This window comes from Diaphorina citri, unplaced genomic scaffold (assembly GCF_000475195.1).
Source record: "Diaphorina citri unplaced genomic scaffold, Diaci psyllid genome assembly version 1.1 scaffold1554, whole genome shotgun sequence".
In the NCBI taxonomy this organism is placed as follows: Eukaryota; Metazoa; Arthropoda; class Insecta; order Hemiptera; family Psyllidae; genus Diaphorina; species Diaphorina citri.
Window position 1 is genome coordinate 30,866 of NW_007378980.1, and position 18,876 is coordinate 49,741.

Consider the following 18,876-nt stretch of genomic DNA (forward strand, 5'->3'; position numbering starts at 1 on the left):
CTCGGAAATGGTGGTGTGAGGGATTGTCCTAAATATAGGGTCAGACTGAGGGACCTTCTCATGTTAATAGTCGGGAAGAACGACCAGAGAAGAAACACGTTTTTTGTGTCATGTGTTTCTAAAATTGCAGAATAGTTTTGTTATCCTTTTGAACGATGTGTCTTTTGAGCTGAAATTTTTTGCACCTTTTGCAGTGAGGCCATTCCCTAAACTTGGCACGGCTCAGTAAAGCTCCACAGAATTCAGAGGAGAAAAAGAAGCCTCAATATCATCCCAAAAAGTTAGAACTCCACCTGATCTATGGAGAAATAGAGGCTTCAGTAACCTTCCAATTAGTGGGAAGATGTTGAGTTTATTTGCCCATATTACTTCTGTCAAATGACATTTATACTGTACCTATTCAATAGAACAATCCAAGACAACTTTTCCAACACAATTTCCAATATGACTTGGATTAACCCTGTATACTTTGTTTCTATTTGGTCTCCCCTGCCTCCACACACACGGGTTATGTTTTATCTTGATGTGTGGCGAGATTTAGGTTCACAATATGGGAGGGGGACCTATGACCCATGATTTCTTCCCATTCTTTGGGAGATGGAGGAGATTCCAAGGTAGAAGATAATGTATATCATCGCCGTCTTTTCCGGAGGCCATTCCCTAAACTTGGCACAGCTCAGTAAAGCTCCACAGAATTCAGAGGAGAAAGAGAAGCCTCAATATCATCCCAAAAAGTGAGAACTCCACCTGATCTATGGAGAAATAGAGGCTTCAGTAACCTTCCAATTAGTGGGAAGATGTTGAGTTTATTTGCCTATATTACTTCTGTCAAATGACATTTACTGTACCTATTCAATAGAACAATCCAAGACAACTTTTCCAACACAATTTCGAATATGACTTGGAAAACCCTGTATACTTTGTTTCTATTTGGTCTCCCCTCCACACACACGGGTTATGTTTTATCTTGATGTGTGGCGAGATTTAGGTTCACAATATGGGAGGGAGACCTATGACCCATAATTTCTTCCCATTCTTTGGGAGATGGAGGAGATTCCAAGTTAGAAGATAATGTATATCATCGCCGTCTTTTCCTTCGGAAGTTCGGACCGCTGATTGCCCCCAGTGAGATGTTGAAAATTCTGAAAGTTTATGGCGTTCGCGAACTGTCGTTTTCAATTTCCTGATCCTCAACTTCATTAAAAGCTCGATTTGTGCTTCACCTGTTGCAGTGTTCTGTTCCCACTTACAATCCGAAACTAGTGGGGGTACCTAACTCGAGTTTTTGCAGATCTGCGGAAGTTTAAACTTCAAGGAAGTTCAAGTTTAAATTGGAATATTTTTTACATCTGTACATCACTCTTATAGATCCACACACATAAGCTCCTATAAATCCAGAGTTCCAGACACATATGTATGCAGGTGGAAATTTGTAGCAAGTTCATGCAATTTTCTTATCAGAAAACTTCGCACCACGTCTATCAATTTGCAATTCGAGGTAGGCTCCACACACATAAGCTCCTATAAATCCAGTGTTCCAGACACATATGTATGCACTATCAGCACTATGCAGGTGGAAATTTGTAGCAAGTTCATGCAATTTTCTTATCAGAAAACTTCGCACCACGTTTATCAATTTGCAATTCGTGGTATTCAATTTAGATGTGCCAAACGAGGAAGTTGCAGACAAGCAGGTTCCATGGTGTAACGGTTAGCACTCTGGACTTTGAATCCAGCGATCCGAGTTCAAATCTCGGTGGAACCTAATTTTTATTTGTGGTTCACCTGTTGCAGTGTTCTGTCCCCACTTACAATCCGGAACTAGTGGGGGTACCTAACTCGAGTTTTTGCAGATCTGCGGATGTTTAAACTTCAAGGAAGTTCAAGTTTAAATTGGAATATTTTTTACATCTGTACATCACTCTTATAGATCCACACACATAAGCTCCTATAAGGTTGTTCAGGGACAAATCTAGGTTGAGACCCATTTTCTTTCAAGTACAAAGCCGCCACGCTCGTAAGTTTTCACGAAAAAGTTTTTCCCCAACTTAAAAGTTCCCGTTCTTGCGTTAGTAGAGAAGAAAATCTATTAAACGTCTTCTATATGTGCATTACTAGTACATTGTATTCTACTCGGTGTATGCACACTTGGATAGGTGTACGTATGTCTGCATTGTATTGCAGTAAATTAAAACCCTTGATCTAGACAAGCAGGTTCCATGGTGTAACGGTTAGCACTCTGGACTTTGAATCCAGCGATCCGAGTTCAAATCTCGGTGGAACCTAATTTTTTCTCAAAATTTAATGGAAAGAAATGGCACGAATTTTTCTTTTGAAAGTTGAAAAATAAGGGATACTTTCTGGCGAATTTTTGTAGACCCAACACATACTTGTGGAGTATTGTGTCTTCTCAACCACCTGACGGAGAGAAATAAATTGAAATACTATTAGCAGATGGGCATTTTGAGCATTCTTCTACACAAGTCCATGTAGTAGATATTCCACGCTGACATGGAAAAAAGCTGTGAAATACCCATCTTAAAGGGAAATAATGTCTAAAGATGTATAAATAATTGAATATAGAATACTCATCAGTAATTCAGTATATTTTATCATTATCTGGAAATGCTAAAATCTAAAATGAAGCTATGTAAAATACAGCGCAATGGCGAGAGGAATTTGAATTCTGAGCGAAAGAGAGAAAGGAAGGGACAAATCAAAATTCAATAGAAATAAGGAAAAGTTTATTATTGCTGTTTTTTTCCCTCATTGAAAATTCAAAAGCAATATTATTACGTATTGTTCAATTTTCGGTGACACCATAATGTCACAAAGCTTACTTGATTATATTAATAAAGGAATTGTTTGACAACATCTTGAAACCCTATCGAACCCGGATCTTCCGAGTGCTAGGCCAGAGGCCCTCTGATCTAACCAACGCCTTCCTGATGAGGTAAAAAGTACCCTATACATTGAGCTTCCACTTTTTTTTTCCCTCATTGAAAATTCAAAAGCAATATTATTACGTATTGTTCAATTTTCGGTGACACCATAATGTCACAAAGCTTACTTGATCATATTAATAAAGGAATTGTTTGACAATATCTTGATACCCTATCGAACCCGGATCTTCTGAGTGCTAGGCCAGAGGCCCTCTGATCTAACCAACGCCTTCCTGATGAGGTAAAAAGTACCCTATACATTGAGCTTCCACTTTTTTTTTATTATATTAATATACAAGGAATTGTTTGACAATATCTTGATACGTTATCGAACCCGGATCTTCTGAGTGCTAGGCTAGAGGCCCTCTGATCTAACCAACGCCTTCCTGATGAAGTAAAAAGTACCCTATACATTGAGCTTCCACTTTTTTTATCATCCATATATCACATCAAGAAAACAAAGGGGAATAGAAAACAATAATGACAAAGATGTTTGAATTCATGTGTGAAATAACTAGGATTCTTATTTATAACTATTTCTGTTTTTTGTCATACAGGACTCAAAAGTCCCTTTCATTTTATCCCGTATAATCCATATATCACATCAAGAAAACAAAGGGGAATAGAAAATAATAATGACAAAGATGTTTGACTTCATGTGTGAAATAACTAGGATTCTTATTTATAACTATTTCTGTTTTTTGTCATACAGGACTCAAAAGTCCCTTTCATTTTATCCCGAGTTGCAGACAAGAAGGTTCCATGGTGTAACGGTTAGCACTCTGGACTTTGAATCCAGCGATCCGAGTTCAAATCTCGGTGGAACCTAATTTTTTACTTTCTCGATGGAGAGAAATAAATTGAAATACTATTAGCAGATGGGCATTTTGAGCATTCTTCTACACAAGTCCATGTGAAATACCCATCTTAAAGGGAAATAATGTCTAAAGATGTATAACTATGGAATACTTAACCGAATATCAGTAATTCAGTATATTTTTATCATTATCTGGAAATGCTAAAATCTAAAATGAAGCTATGTAAAATACAGCGCAATGGCGTGTTCATGTTTTGAGGATGGTTTCTTTCATGAGAATGTGTTCTTTTTGGAGGTTCGAGTTCATTTTGCATATATTTATTTGGTTGGTGTTGTTCATGTTTTGAGGATGGTTTCTTTCATGAGAATGTGTTCTTTTTGGAGGTTCGAGTTCATTTTGTATTGTATTTTGTATCTAATAAAATAAAGTAAACATCACCTAAATAAAAGCACTACCTATCAATTTGAGTTCTACGGCAATTGAAAGCTATTTATTGTCTTTGAACATTAATTCAGTTTTGTATCCCAGACTGTCATTGTGCTCCTTGAAATTTATAGAATGTCATGCCAAATTTATCGGGTCTTTGAACATTAATTCAGTTTTGTATCCCAGACTGTCATTGTGCTCCTTGAAATTTATAGAATGTCATGCCAAATTTATCGGCAAAAAAATCAAGGCTCTTAGCAATGGATGCTTTCTGTCGAAAAAAAAAACTTTCGGAAAAGAAAAAGTCGAAGGAAGAGAAAGTAAATTTTCCAAATATAATGACGAATCTTGGGGGAGAATCCAAGATATCAAGGCTCTTAGCAATGGATGCTTTCTGTTGAAAAAAAAACTTTCGGAAAAGAAAAAGTCGAAGGAAGAGAAAGTAAATTTTCCAAATATAATGACGAATCTTGGGGGAGAATCCAAGAGAGTCTAAATGGTAATAAATGTTAAGTCATAGCAGAGAGAAGTCAAGGAGAAAATTCAATAAAAAGAAAAAAAAGAAGAAGAAAAAATAAAGGAAAAGAAAGAATGGCAAGATAAGGGAAGATGTGTTGGTAGAAACGGCAAAGGGTGTTAATATGACAAAATTGTGCTTAATTCGAAGGCTTTTTTCTCGCAGTCTCACCCTTTCCTGCCGTCATCTTCTTCCCCTTTTCCTCTTTCCACTTCGTTCTGCATTATATGCTTTTATTATTTAACCATGAGCTTTTATTTTTATTTCTTTCAATTCACCTCTGGAATATGAATTTTCTCCCTCTTTGAATCCTTGGTCTTTTCAATTCTCAGTTTGTATGAAAAGCGTTGTCCATTGAGGACGTATCTTGATTGTGTCCCCGTGCAATTTATGGATTGCCAATACTTTGTGGAAAAGACTACAAACTTTGTGCAATTTGCAAGACAATCAGGCTTTTAATTTGAAATGAACTTGGTGACTCTTGATTGTGTCCCCGTACAATTTGTGGATTGCCAATACTTTGTGGAAAAGACTACAAACTTTGTGCAATTTGCACCATTGAGAGCCTATCTTGATTGTGTCCCCGTACAATTTGTGGATTGCCAATACTTTGTGGAAAAGACTACAAACTTTGTGCAATTTGCAAGACAATCAGGCTTTTAATTTGAAATGAACTTGGTGACTGGTAATTCACTTTAGAATCTAGATTCTAGCCTATGCACTTTGACTTGTATTTGTTCATCTTGTATATTTGTGCACAGAAACAACTTTTTTCCTAGCAAGGCGTTCATCTTGTATATTTGTGCACAGAAACAACTTTTTTCCTAGCAAGGTAAAAATACACGATCCAGCAAAGTTTGAAGCTGCAAAAGTTGTGTCATTTGTTTCTAGTTTCAAGGCATGTACAGTTGTGTACAACTGTACATGCCTTTTGATCCTTTGAACGGTGTGCCTTTTGAGCTCAAAACAATTTGCAGTGAGGCCATTCCCTAAACTTGGCACGGCTCAGTCAAGCCCTACAGAATTCAGAGGAGAAATAGAAGCCTCAATGACATCCCAAGAGTTAGAACTCCATCTGATCTATGGAGAAAGGCACAGCTCAGTCAAGCCCTACAGAATTCAGAGGAGAAATAGAAGCCTCAATGACATCCCAAGAGTTAGAACTCCATCTGATCTATGGAGAAATAGAGGCCTCAGTAACCTCCCAAGTATTGGGAAAATGTCAATTCAATATTACTTCTGTTAAATGAAATGTACGGTATTCAATAAGCACAGCTCAGTCAAGCCCTACAGTTTCAGAGGAGAAATAGAAGCCTCAATGACATCCCAAGAGTTAGAACTCCATCTGATCTATGAAGAAATAGAGGCCTCAGTAACCTCCCAAGTATTGGGAAAATGTCAATTCAATATTACTTCTGTTAAATGAAATGTACGGTATTCAATAGATCAATAAACCATATCTATGTTATTTTTCTGAAATGAAATGTGGACTGTAGTGAAGAGATCAATTCAAGTCAACACTTCCAACACAATTTCGAATATGACTTGGAAAACCCTGTATGCTTTGTTTCTATTTGGTCTTCCCTCCACACACACGGGTTATATTTTATCTTGATGTGTGGCGAGATTTAGGTTCACAATATGGGAGGGCCTATCGATGTTATTTTTCTGAAATGAAATGTGGACTGTAGTGAAGAGATCAATTCAAGTCAACATTTCCAACACAATTTCGAATATGACTTGGAAAACCCTGTATACTTTGTTTCTATTTGGTCTTCCCTCCACACACACGGGTTATATTTTATCTTGATGTGTGGCGAGATTTAGGTTCACAATATGGGAGGGAGACCTATGACCGATGATTTCTTCCCATTCTTTGGGAGATGGAGGAGATTCCAAGGTAGAAGATAATGTATATCATCGCCGTCTTTTCCTTCGGAAGTTCGAGTGCCTCATCCTTTGACAATTGCACTGTCACTTGTGAATTGTACTAACCTTGTTTACTAACGTTGGGAAGGTATTCACTTCATATATATAGTCCATATCTGTGCAAACCGCTTCTTCCCCATCCTTGGCACAAGCTCTGATCTTACGGATGGGTATACCATTTACATATATGAATTTTGAATGTTCTGATGTTGTAAAAAAATAAATGGAAACTTGATAAAATAAAAAAAATAAATAAATGGACGTCCGTTTTTCCCGCTCTGCTGATCATAGGACTCACTGGGTTAGTTTAGATTACCCACTTGTTACTTACCAGCTACTTACCTACTTGCTAGTTACTTTCCCCATCCTTGGCACAAGCTCTCCTCTTACGGATGGGTTTGGGTATACCATTTATATGAATATTGAATGTTCTGATGTTGTAAAAAAATAAATGGAAACTTGATAAAATAAAAAAATAAATAAATGGACGTCCGTTTCTCCCGCTCTGCTGATCATAGGACTCACTGGGTTAGTTTAGATTACCCACTTGTTACTTACCAGCTACTTACCTACTTGCTAGTTACTTACCTACTGAGGTGCGATAAATTACATCACGTCCTAATCCTGCACCGCATGCATATTATCTGGTTCACCAAACCACGATGGACATTGTTGAGGTCCTTGCTTCGAGTCCGGGCTACGTCGGATTTCACACAAGGCCGCCGTTGCGCTAGGTCGCCCTTGAGAGGGAATTATCCTGGGTAAGAAGTGAGAGCTGTACGAATAACTGGGGAAGTAGATATGGCGTAGATATGTACAGGGTTTTCCGACCGTTTTCCCCGAATGTCTTCAAGGGAGGTTTTCTATTTGAGATTGTTGCCTACAGGCCTTCTCATTTTTGCTTCTGTTGGAGCTGGTTTGGGCTTCTACTCTTTGGTCCAATTCCTTTAGGAATGGACCCTTCACCTTGTTTCTTTTTTAGCTGCCAAGAATTCAAGTGTGTGAGCGACTTTCAGTCGGAATATTCTAGAGCGCGACCCCCTTTGAAGAGGTCTTAATCCCCCCCTCCCTCAACCCTCCTATGTTCATAATTTCTGTAAGAACCTTTTCTTTCACCAAGGATCCAACTTGGCTACCAAGTATCCGGATTATTCCATTGAATACCACAATAATTCCTTTTTAGGTAGCATAACAATTAATTATTCCTCCATTATGGCAAGAGAAACCGAAAACAATATGGCAAATATAAATACCAACCTCCATGCTGACAACGCGAAAATTTTCAGATATCCTTCAGCTGGTATAAAAACATGTCCAATTCCACATGAAGGACACATCAGGTAACCATGTGAAGTGACATAACCTCTCCACATGCATAGAGTATTAGGTTACAATTTGGTTTATTTGTTCGTCGTTATACACGTTCTTGTAAAATGAGTATGTTGGTGTTTTAAAGTTGTATAAATCAGTGGTTATCAAAGTTAGGAAAATGTACCGGGTTCTTGAAAAGGAAAGGTTTTCATCAGTTAAATTATAATTCAAAAAGTAGCTCTTTACTTGCACTATTTTAAGGATCATATTTATGAGCGAAATATGTAGAATTGTAGATACTGGCTCTCAAACTGACTTGAGAGTTTTTTTGTTAATAAAATTGGACGTAGGGCTATTTTTCCAGAATCCTCCATTTCTCATGCAGTCCCAAATTTATTTAAGCCTTGATCCTTAAACAAACCTTTTATGTTTTATTCTAACGTCTCAATCCGGTCAAAAACTGGGCGGGTAGGAGGTGTCTTTCTTCGAACGTGAGGAACCTCTAAGTGCACCCTGTAGAGAGGTATAAATAGTATGGTGGATAATACAAGTTGCTGTGTTTGCTACTGGATATTATTGATTGTGTTTGTTTTTATCTCGATTCAATGAAAGAGAAAAACATTCCGCGTAAAAGTGCACCAAGAAAAAGATGCTCTATTGACGACAGAACGGCACTCACTTTTTTCAAAGTGTATAAATAATGTCACTGTATACATAATTGCTAAAATTTTTAGGCGGGTAACTTGTCGCCGAAGGGAGGTTTTGGCGACAAGCTACCCGCCCACTCAACTTAAGCTCACCCAGCCTGAGTGGGGCCGGAAAAGGCCAACAGAACGCAATAGCCCAGATGGTTGCCCATCGTAATACCAACATACCACTGGTATTTTTGGTATCATACCAACCAGGCGATAATTTTATCTTGTCGCTCGCCGAACAGTCCTGTCGTTATTTAATTGCTCGCATAGGTCATATTCAATTTTGATTACATAATGTTTTTTTTATATATATACTTTTTTCGTATGTTTACAGTTATAGCTCCGGTGTTGGTTGTTTTTAATTGTCCATTGTGGTGCTGATTGATTCGATTCGGTGCGTGTTTTTTCCATGCTAAGTGGTTTAAGGTGACCAAACCATCGACCTTATCAGCAGCTCATGATGGAACCTGGCAACACAAGTGGGTTACTTTATTTAGCCATCACGTGTTCACCGCAAGGGGGGATTTGTGATTTGTGCTCAATTAATTAATTGTCTTTTAGCTTTTGGACATATTATGTTTGTATGTTTGAATATGGATGTTCTGTGTATAATTGCGTTCATAATATGTAATTATTAATTACGTACATTATTGTAATTTATCCTTACAGGCAGATCTCCTGATTAAGATGACCGATATCTTGTTTACAATAGGGACTTTCAACTGCTCAGTCTTTCTGTGTATAATTGCGTTCATAATATGTATGTAATTATTAATTATGTACATATATTATTGTAATTTATCCTTACAGGCAGATCTCCTGATTAAGATGACCGATATCTTGTTTACAATAGGGACTTTCAACTGCTCAGTCTTCCTCCTCGCTCCTCCTCCCCCCTACATCTTCTTGTGCAAAATTGGTAGCACGTTTATTGGGTCTGCTACTCACATTGTAAACCCCTCCCTCACTCCCCTTCTCCCATTTCCTTCTTGTGCAAAATTGGTAGCACGTTTATTAGGTCTGCTACTCACATTGTTAACTCCCTCCCTCACTCCCCTTCTCCCATTTCCTCTCCATTTTCGCCACTCTCTTCCTTCTCTCTCTTTCTCTTCCTCCTCTCTATTTCTCCCTCTCACACCCCTACCTCTTTTCTTCTCTCCCTCTTATCTTATTCTCAGACTTTCAGTCGGAATATTCTAGAGCAGTGGTTTACAAACTTTTCACTCCGCGACCCCCTTTGAAGAGGTCTTAATCCCCTCCTCCCTCAACCCTCCTATGTTCATAATTTCTGTAAGAACCTTTTCTTTCACCAAGGACCCAACTTGGCTACCAAGTATCCGGATTATTCCCTTGAATACCACAATTCCTTTTTAGGTAGCATAACAATTAATTATTCCTCCATTATGGCAAGAGAAACCGAAGACAATATGGCAAATATAAATACCAACCTCCATGCTGACAGCGCGAAAATTTTCAGATATCCTTCAGCTGGTGTAAAAACATGTCCAATTCCACATGAAGGACACATCAGGTAACCATGTGAAGTGACATAACCTCTCCACATGCATAGAGTATTAGGTTACAATTTGGTTTATTTGTTGGTCGTTATACACGTTCTTGTAAAATGAGTATGTTGGTGTTTTAAAGCTGTATAAATCAGTGGTTATCAAACTAGGATAGTAGGTGCGGGTTGAGAATCCAATCTGCAAAGGTGAGAAAAACCTGCTGAATTGGTTCTTAAGGTGTGTCCACAGTCCACACGTAGTCGACCGGCCGTCGATCGACAAGGTGACTCTATGTCGAGGCAGTTTGGACGAATGGACGGTTCGGTCTATATCGACGGCCGGTCGACTGTTTGGATACACCTTTATAAAGATATGCACAGGCGTCCTTGGCCTGGCGCTCTGTCGATGCCTTGCTCTCAGATTATAATGATAACATTTCGATTTATGGACCAAAATGTTATCCATTTGGGAGTAAAAAATCTAGAAATCATCAAAATAGATTCATCATCTGACTTACTTTTATTCACAGAGATCCTAAATGGCGATATAGTGATAACATTTCGATTTATGGACCAAAATATTATCCATTTGGGAGTAAAAAATCTAGAAATCATCAAAATAGATTTATCATCTGACTTACTTTTATTCACAGAGATCCTAAATGGCGAAGCCTCTGGTTAACTCTGGTGCTAATCATTAGCAACTTGTCGAGGGGACTGGAAACAAACATGAACTTCACATGAACACAATGGGCATCGATTTATTGCCGTTTTTAATTGGTGACATCAACTTTAATTGATGTAAAATGTTGAGTGTTTCAAGCGGCACACATACAATTGTATAATTGGTGACATCAACTTTAATTGATGTAAAATGTTGAGTGTTTCAAGCGGCACACATACAATTGTACATCTTCTTGTGCAAAATTGGTAGCACGTTTATTGGGTCTGCTACTCACATTGTAAACCCCTCCCTCACTCCCCTTCTCCCATTTCCTCTCCATTTTCGCCACTCTATTCCTTCTCTCTCTTTCTCTTCCTCCTCTCTATTTCTCCCTCTCACACCCCTACCTCTTTTCTTCTCTCCCTCTTATCTTATTCTCAGCGTTGCTTACAAAGCCTCAGGCTAGCCAGTCGCTCTGATGTTTACTTGGAAACTCCCTCTCCTCTCCTCTGACTAATAAAAACTTGTTAACATTTTTTATCCTAGAAAGCCCGGTATACAAGCTACAGTCTCTCTTTCTCGTCCTCCTCTCTATTTCTCCCTCTCACACCCCTACCCCTTTTCTTCTCTCCCTCTCACTCTCATCTTATTCTCAGCGTTGCTTACAAAGCCTCAGGCTAGCCAGTCGCTCTGATGTTTACGTTTACTTGGAAACTCCCTCTCCTCTCCTCTGACTAATAAAAACTTGTTAACATTTTTTATCCTAGAAAGCCCGGTATACAAGCTACAATTTGACTCTCAACTTGTTGTTTTGGTGTTACATCATGGTCTTTCGGAAGATTGTTGCTTGTGTACGCGATATTTGCGCAAAGGTCATTGGTATTAAACTGAAATTTGGGAAAATATTGCGTACACACTACACACACAACGATCTGTCGAAAGACCAGGTTGGAAAACCAAGTTGAGAGATATGCCTACAAGTAAACCAGGTTGGGAGACTATCTGTTGGATTGTTAGAAGTTGTGTGTGCCGGGCTTTACATAAAGTAAACACGGTATAAAACCTTACTAGGGGAAAACACAATAAAGTAATGGGTAGGTAGCAACGATCTGTCGAAAGACCAGGTTGGAAAACCAAGTTGAGAGATATGCCTACAAGTAAACCAGGTTGGGAGACTATCTGGAAAATATTGCGTACACACGCAACGATCTGTCGAAAGACCAGGTTGGAAAACCAAGTTGGGAGACTATCTGTTGGATTTTTAGAAGTCGTGTGTGCCGGGCTTTACATAAAGTAAACACGGTATAAAACCTTACTAGGGGAAAACACAATAAAGTAATGGGTAGGTACTTTAAAAGAGGTCCAGCAACCAGCTTTGATCAGCGGTCAGTGAATCGTATAGTATAGCTCATCGCTTGCTTGGGTATTTTTTTTTCTTTGGAAGCTCTGTTCGCGTGACATTTGAGCAAAAAGAAGACCCAGGATTGACAGTTTTGGGGAAATCTGGGGTGCCACAGTCGAAAGACCCTTGTTGTCTTTTAGATTTACATGTTGAAAATTACCTTCAAGCGATAAGGCCATCTAAGACCGCGGTTATAATTTAGCATCAATGCTGAGACAATTTGTGGATCAGGCGTTGATGCTCGATGTCTTGACAGTTTGGGGAAATCTGGGGTGCCACAGTCGAAAGACCCTTGTTGTCTTTTAGACTTACATGTTGAAAATCACCTTCAAGCGATAAGGCCATCTAAGACCGCGGTTATAATTTAGCATCAATGTCAATGCTGAGACGTCAATTTGTGGATCAGGCGTTGATGCTCGATGTCGCACGACACATTTGCAGCATCAGCAACTGATCCTTCTAGAACTGCATTCTTCCCATCTAGAACTGCATTCTTCCCCTGACCACCTCCTTTCGGTGAGTCATCTTGCCCTGCAAAAAGCTCCCTCCAAAAACATCAAACGAAGACCACCTCCTTTCGGTGAGTCATCTTGCCCTGCAAAAAGCTCCCTCCAAAAACATCAAACGAAGAGAAATTTAGTGACATCATTGATAATGTTACGTTGATCTGTTGTTTCTAACCACTATAGCAAGATGGAGAAGAAAAACAGTGCTGAAGTATTCGGTTCCGCTCTTGCCTAAAATTACTTACAAAGATCTTCACTTCACTTAGGACTCAGGAGTCTTAGGCCTTGAATAAATCTGGTGGAAAAAGTTTGTAATAATATACCGCAAAAACAAACCCTAGAGGTTACCCTGTTTTCTTGTCACTTTTCTTCTACTTCTCAGAAAAGGAAAAGACATCATGGAGTCGCCACTGGAAGACAGAAAGAGGGCCAGAGAAGAAGAGGAGGAAATATTGTTGTGCATTGTTGAAGCAATTACTCCTCAGAAAACGAAAAGACATCATGGAGTCGCCACTGGAAGACAGAAAGAGGGCCAGAGAAGAAGAGGAGGAAATATTGTTGTGCATTGTTGAAGCAATATATTATTTCTCACTCTCTCCGCTCTCTTCCCATCCTTTTTCTGTCCATACACTTTTCCTTCCTTTTTGCTTCCTTATCTCCCCCTTCTCCCTTCTCGAACAGAAAGTTAGCATTATTGATCTTCGTTCGGCTTTCGACTCGGGAAGGAGAAGAGGACGTACAGCACTCCTTGACCAGTCGCTTTTCTAACCCTCCTTATTCTATTAGAGCGGTAATATTATTTCCTTGGTGCGCTTTTGCCGCTTTTTCGAAAACAGGACGCAGAGATGGAGGCGGGCGGGGCAGATGGGTTGACGTAGAGGAAATATGAGATATTATGAGAGGGTTTTCCGACCGTTTTCCCCGAATGTCTTCAAGGGAGGTTTTCTATTTGAGATTGTTGCCTACAGGCCTTCTCATTTTTGCTTCTGTTGGAGCTGGTTTGGGCTTCTACTCTTTGGTCCAATTCCTTTAGGAATGGACCCTTCACCTTGTTTCTTTTTTAGCTGCCAAGAATTCAAGTGTGTGAGCGACTTTCAGTCGGAATATTCTAGAGCGCGACCCCCTTTGAAGAGGTCTTAATCCCCCCCCTCCCTCCCTCAACCCTCCTATGTTCATAATTTCTGTAAGAACCTTTTCTTTCACCAAGGACCCAACTTGGCTACCAAGTATCCGGATTATTCCATTGAATACCACAATAATTCCTTTTTAGGTAGCATAACAATTAATTATTCCTCCATTATGGCAAGAGAAACCGAAAACAATATGGCAAATATAAATACCAACCTCCATGCTGACAACGCGAAAATTTTCAGATATCCTTCAGCTGGTATAAAAACATGTCCAATTCCACATGAAGGACACATCAGGTAACCATGTGAAGTGACATAACCTCTCCACATGCATAGAGTATTAGGTTACAATTTGGTTTATTTGTTGGTCGTTATACACGTTCTTGTAAAATGAGTATGTTGGTGTTTTAAAGTTGTATAAATCAGTGGTTATCAAAGTAGGATAGTAGGTGCGGCAGTGAGTCACACATGTTATCACTTTGAAGAAACATGAAAAATAATAGCGGTGTAAAATTTACTACGCTATGACAATCGCGAGTGGTTATTATCCGTGCCAGCACAGTACACCAAGCACAAGCACATGAATGTATTACGTAACATTGTTCCAAGCAAAGGTGTATTGGAAATCTCTGGACCCATCTGAAGTAGAAAAAAACATCAACAAAGCGCGATTGTCATAGCGTAGTAAATTTTACACCGCTATTATTTTTCATGTTTCTTCAAAGTGATAACATATGTGACTCACTGTTTTTTTTATCAATCATGTTTTGATTGAATGAATAATAAGGTTCCACTAATGGATGTTCAGGAGTTAATAATATTAGCTTAACATTTATTTTGTATAAATTGTGTCGTTTCATCAGATTATCACTTGGCAACTTGGCATCATTGTCTAAATTTAAATTTTCCTGTAAAATCCACAAAATTGGACTCTGAAAGGGCCTTGAAAAAGATCCCATTGGGGCGGGGCATAAAATTCAACTCCTCACTGTTGACTTTAATCCCCCAACACAAGTCTTCTTTGAGACCCTGATCCTTTAAAAGAAAAGAGACTATAAAGCTTAGACATCACAGGAGAATAGTGTAACTGCATTGGAAAGAAAATGAATTGCTTGGTGAAGGAAGAGAGGAAGACATCAGAAAAGAGAGTGCCAGTGTCGTCGGGAAGGGACTTCAAGGTTGATAACTTTCCTAGAAATTTAGAGTGGTATTGGATAGTCGAAATTTAGTGACTCTGTGTTAGATAAGGGGGTAGATGACAATATCTATTTAGTTTAGGACAGAAGTGTACTATTTTCAGAAACTAATGCTTTGTTTAAAACTTTCGGTAGGTAGATTGAAGATCCTCCTCGTAGAAACTACTAGTCTCACTTGATCAAGAATCTACCTATTGAAGGTGTCAAATTAATAAGAACTCACATCATTTGTTTTATTGATTGATCAATTAATTATTGTTGTTTTGATTATTGTTTGGATTGCAGGTGAGTGAGGTCACATTGGTTAAACTCTGGTGAGCCTGGTGGTAACTTCTTCACTGTCTGCATGGTTTTTACTATACCAGTGTCGTCGGGAAGGGACTTCAAGGTTGATAACTTTCCTAGAAATTTAGAGTGGTATTGAATAGTCAAAATTTAGTGACATCATTGATAATGTTAAGTTGATCTGTTGTTTCTAACCACTATAGTAAGATGGAGGAGAAGAAGAACAGATGTACCATGAGATATAGGTATGAGAACGAGTATGAAAGTATCCGGATTATTCCCTTGAATACTACAACAATTCCTTTTTAGGTAGCATAACAATTAATTATTCCTCCATTATGGCAACAGAAACCGAAGACAATATGGCAAATATAAATACCAACCTCCATGCTGACAACGCGAAAATTTTCAGATATCCTTCAGCTGGTGTAAAAACATGTCCAATTCCTCATGAAGGACACATCAGGTAACCATGTGAAGTGACATAACCTCTCCACATGCATAGAGTATTAGGTTACACTTTGGTTTATTTGTTCGTCGTTATACACGTTCTTGTAAAATGAGTATGTTGGTGTTTTAAAGTTGTATAAATCAGTGGTTATCAAAGTAGGATAGTAGGTGCGGGGTGAGAATCCAATCTGCAAAGGTGAGAAAAACCTGCTGAATTGGTTCTTAAGGTGTGTCCACAGTCCACACATAGTCGACCGGCCGTCGATCGACAAGGTGAATCTATGTCGAGGCAGTTTGGACGGTTCGGTCGATATCGACGGCCGGTCGACTATGTATGGATACACCTTTATAAAGATATACACAGGCGTCCTTGGCCTGGCGCTCTGTCGATGCCTTGCTCTCGGATTATAGTGATAACATTTCGATTTATGGACCAAAATATTATCCATTTGGGAGTAAAAAATCTAGAAATCATCAAAATAGATTTATCATCTGACTTACTTTTATTCACAGAGATCCTAAATGGCGAAGCCTCTGGTTAACTCTGGTGCTAATCATTAGCAACTTGTCGAGGGGACTGGAAACAAACATGAACTTCACATGAACACAATGGGCATCGATTTATTGCCGTTTTTTAATTGGTGACATCAACTTTAATTGATGTAAAATGTTGAGTGTTTCAAGCGGCACACATACAATTGTACGCATTGAGTCCTCTTCTGCCGCGGCATCAGCAGGAGTTGAATTTTGTTTGGCTAGTCTTTGTGTTCGGTTTTGCAAACCGATTCAGTCAAGGTCGAAAGAGTTTCGAACCTTGTCTTGATGATCGTGTGAGAGGCAATTTCCGGAGACATTTCCAGAAGTTTGCAAACCAATATAAGTCAACTTTAGCACACAAAGCTCACTCCAACCAAGTCATGCACATACCCACATTCTTCAAGGACGATCACGTGCTGAAAAGCTCAACTCCATTGTATGCGTTCTGAACTGTGACGGTCGAAGTAAAATATGCATGGTATCCTATTCTACTTTACTGTAAACACGAACTCCAGTTGCAGTTTGCTAAATGCTAATTTTACACTTGCTCCATTGATATTGAACCACGTTCTAACGGTGATTAGTCAGCTCGATCTGAAGTTTACAAGAAATCGTTCGGTTTACTTTCTATTTTCCTTTTTTTGTGACGGTCGAAGTAAAATATGCATGGTATCCTATTCTACTTTACTGTAAACACGAACTCCAGTGCAGTTTGCTAAATGCTAATTTTACACTTGCTCCATTGATATTGAACCACGTTCTAACGGTGATTAGTCAGCTCGATCTGAAGTTTAAGGCGAATTGCCCCCACAAATCCAGCTCAAATTTGTTGAACAAAAACAATTTATTGTTTCATTCCAAACCGGTTCTTATCAATCTTTCAAGCGATAAGGCCATCTAAGACCGCGGTTATAATTTAGCATCAATGCTGAGACAATTTGTGGATCAGGCGTTGATGCTCGATGTCAGAATATGTAACAGGATAATGTTACTCCACTCTCTAAGTCCAAAAATCACTACTATATCTTCAGAAAGTTATGTTGACCGAATGAGCTGAAGTGATTTCTGATTTTGACTGATTTCTCTGATCTGGCTTATCAATCTAATGAATAACCTTTAATCGAAATCACCTTTCATTCCTTTTGTTTGGTTATGTTTTAAACATAACACCTTTCACACAACACCTTTTTTTCCCTCTAAAGTCCTCAATTTCTGGTAATTTATACAGATACAATTTCTACATTTTCCTTGGTTAACTTGTGACCACACTCCACAGAGGATCCTGGATATTGGAATATGTATTTATCAATCTAATGAATAACCTTTAATCGAAATCACCTTTCATTCCTTTTGTTTGGTTATGTTTTAAACACAACACCTTTCACACAACACCTTTGTTTCCCTTTAAAGTCCTCAATTTCTGGTAATTTATACAGATACAATTTCTACATTTTCCTTCTTGGTTAACTTGTGACCACACTCCACAGAGGACAGAGGATCCTGGATATTGGAATATGTAACAGGATAATGTTACTCCACTCTCTAAATCCAAAAAACACTACTATATCTTCAGAAAGTTATCTTGACCGAATGAGCTGAAGTGATTTCTGATTTCTCTGATCTGGTGATTTGGATTTAAATTGTTATCGATTTCAAAGTTCACGATTTCTTTCGTTTTCAATTTTCTCAATTTAATCGGAATATGTAACAGGATAATGTTACTCAGTTATACTCCACTCTCTAAATCCAAAAATCACTACTATATCTTCAGAAAGTTATGTTGACCGAATGAGCTGAAGTGATTTCTGATTTTGACTGATTTCTCTGATCTGGTGATTCGGATTTAAATTGTTATCGATTTCAAAGTTCACGATTTCTTTCGTTTTCAATTTTCTCAATTTAATCGGTTTTACGAATTTAATCGGTATATCTAAATAATGATTAATGAATCAAAATCAATTATTGCAGTGTTTGCTTAAGTTTCCTCGGTAAATCCATCCTAATTAGTTGATGGAGTATTTGGATTACTTGTGGATGATTTTACAATCCAATTTGTAAAGATAAACTCGAGTTGATCTTTGAGTTGATGTCGGTGGCCTTGTCGGTGGGTATTCCAAAATATGTCCTGCCAAAGTCTCATTTTTACGAACGTACTGACGTATGTGTCGTGTCAAAGTTAGCACTCATTACTCAAATAAACCAATATAACCTTAATAATGATTAATGAATCAAAATCAATGATTGCAGTGTTTGCTTAAGATTCCTCGGTAAATCCATCCTAATTTGGTGATGGAGTATTTGGATTACTTGTGGACGATTTTACAATTTGAGTTGATGTCGGTAGCCTTGTCGGGTGGGTATTCCAAAATATGTCCTGCCATAGTCTCATTTTTACGAACGTACTGACATCGACGTATGTGTCGTGTCAAAGTTAGCACTCATTACTCTAGTAACCCAATATAAGTCAACTTTAGCACACAAAGTTCATTCTAACCAAGTCATGCACATACCCACATTCTTCAAGGACGATCACGTGCTGAAAAGCTCAACTCCATTGTATGCGT

General features: G+C 38.5%; 3 non-coding genes across 3 annotated transcripts; all 3 read left to right on the forward strand.

Moving 5' to 3' along the window:
• Positions 1-1,693: 1,693 nt before the first annotated feature.
• Positions 1,694-1,765, forward strand: Trnaq-uug. The gene has a single exon. It is a non-coding gene; the product is annotated as a tRNA-Gln (tRNA).
• Positions 1,766-2,213: 448 nt separating this feature from the next.
• Trnaq-uug lies at positions 2,214-2,285 on the forward strand. Its single transcript has one exon. It is a non-coding gene; the product is annotated as a tRNA-Gln (tRNA).
• Positions 2,286-3,698: 1,413 nt separating this feature from the next.
• On the forward strand, positions 3,699-3,770 carry Trnaq-uug. The gene has a single exon. It is a non-coding gene; the product is annotated as a tRNA-Gln (tRNA).
• The last annotated feature ends 15,106 nt before the right edge of the window (positions 3,771-18,876 follow it).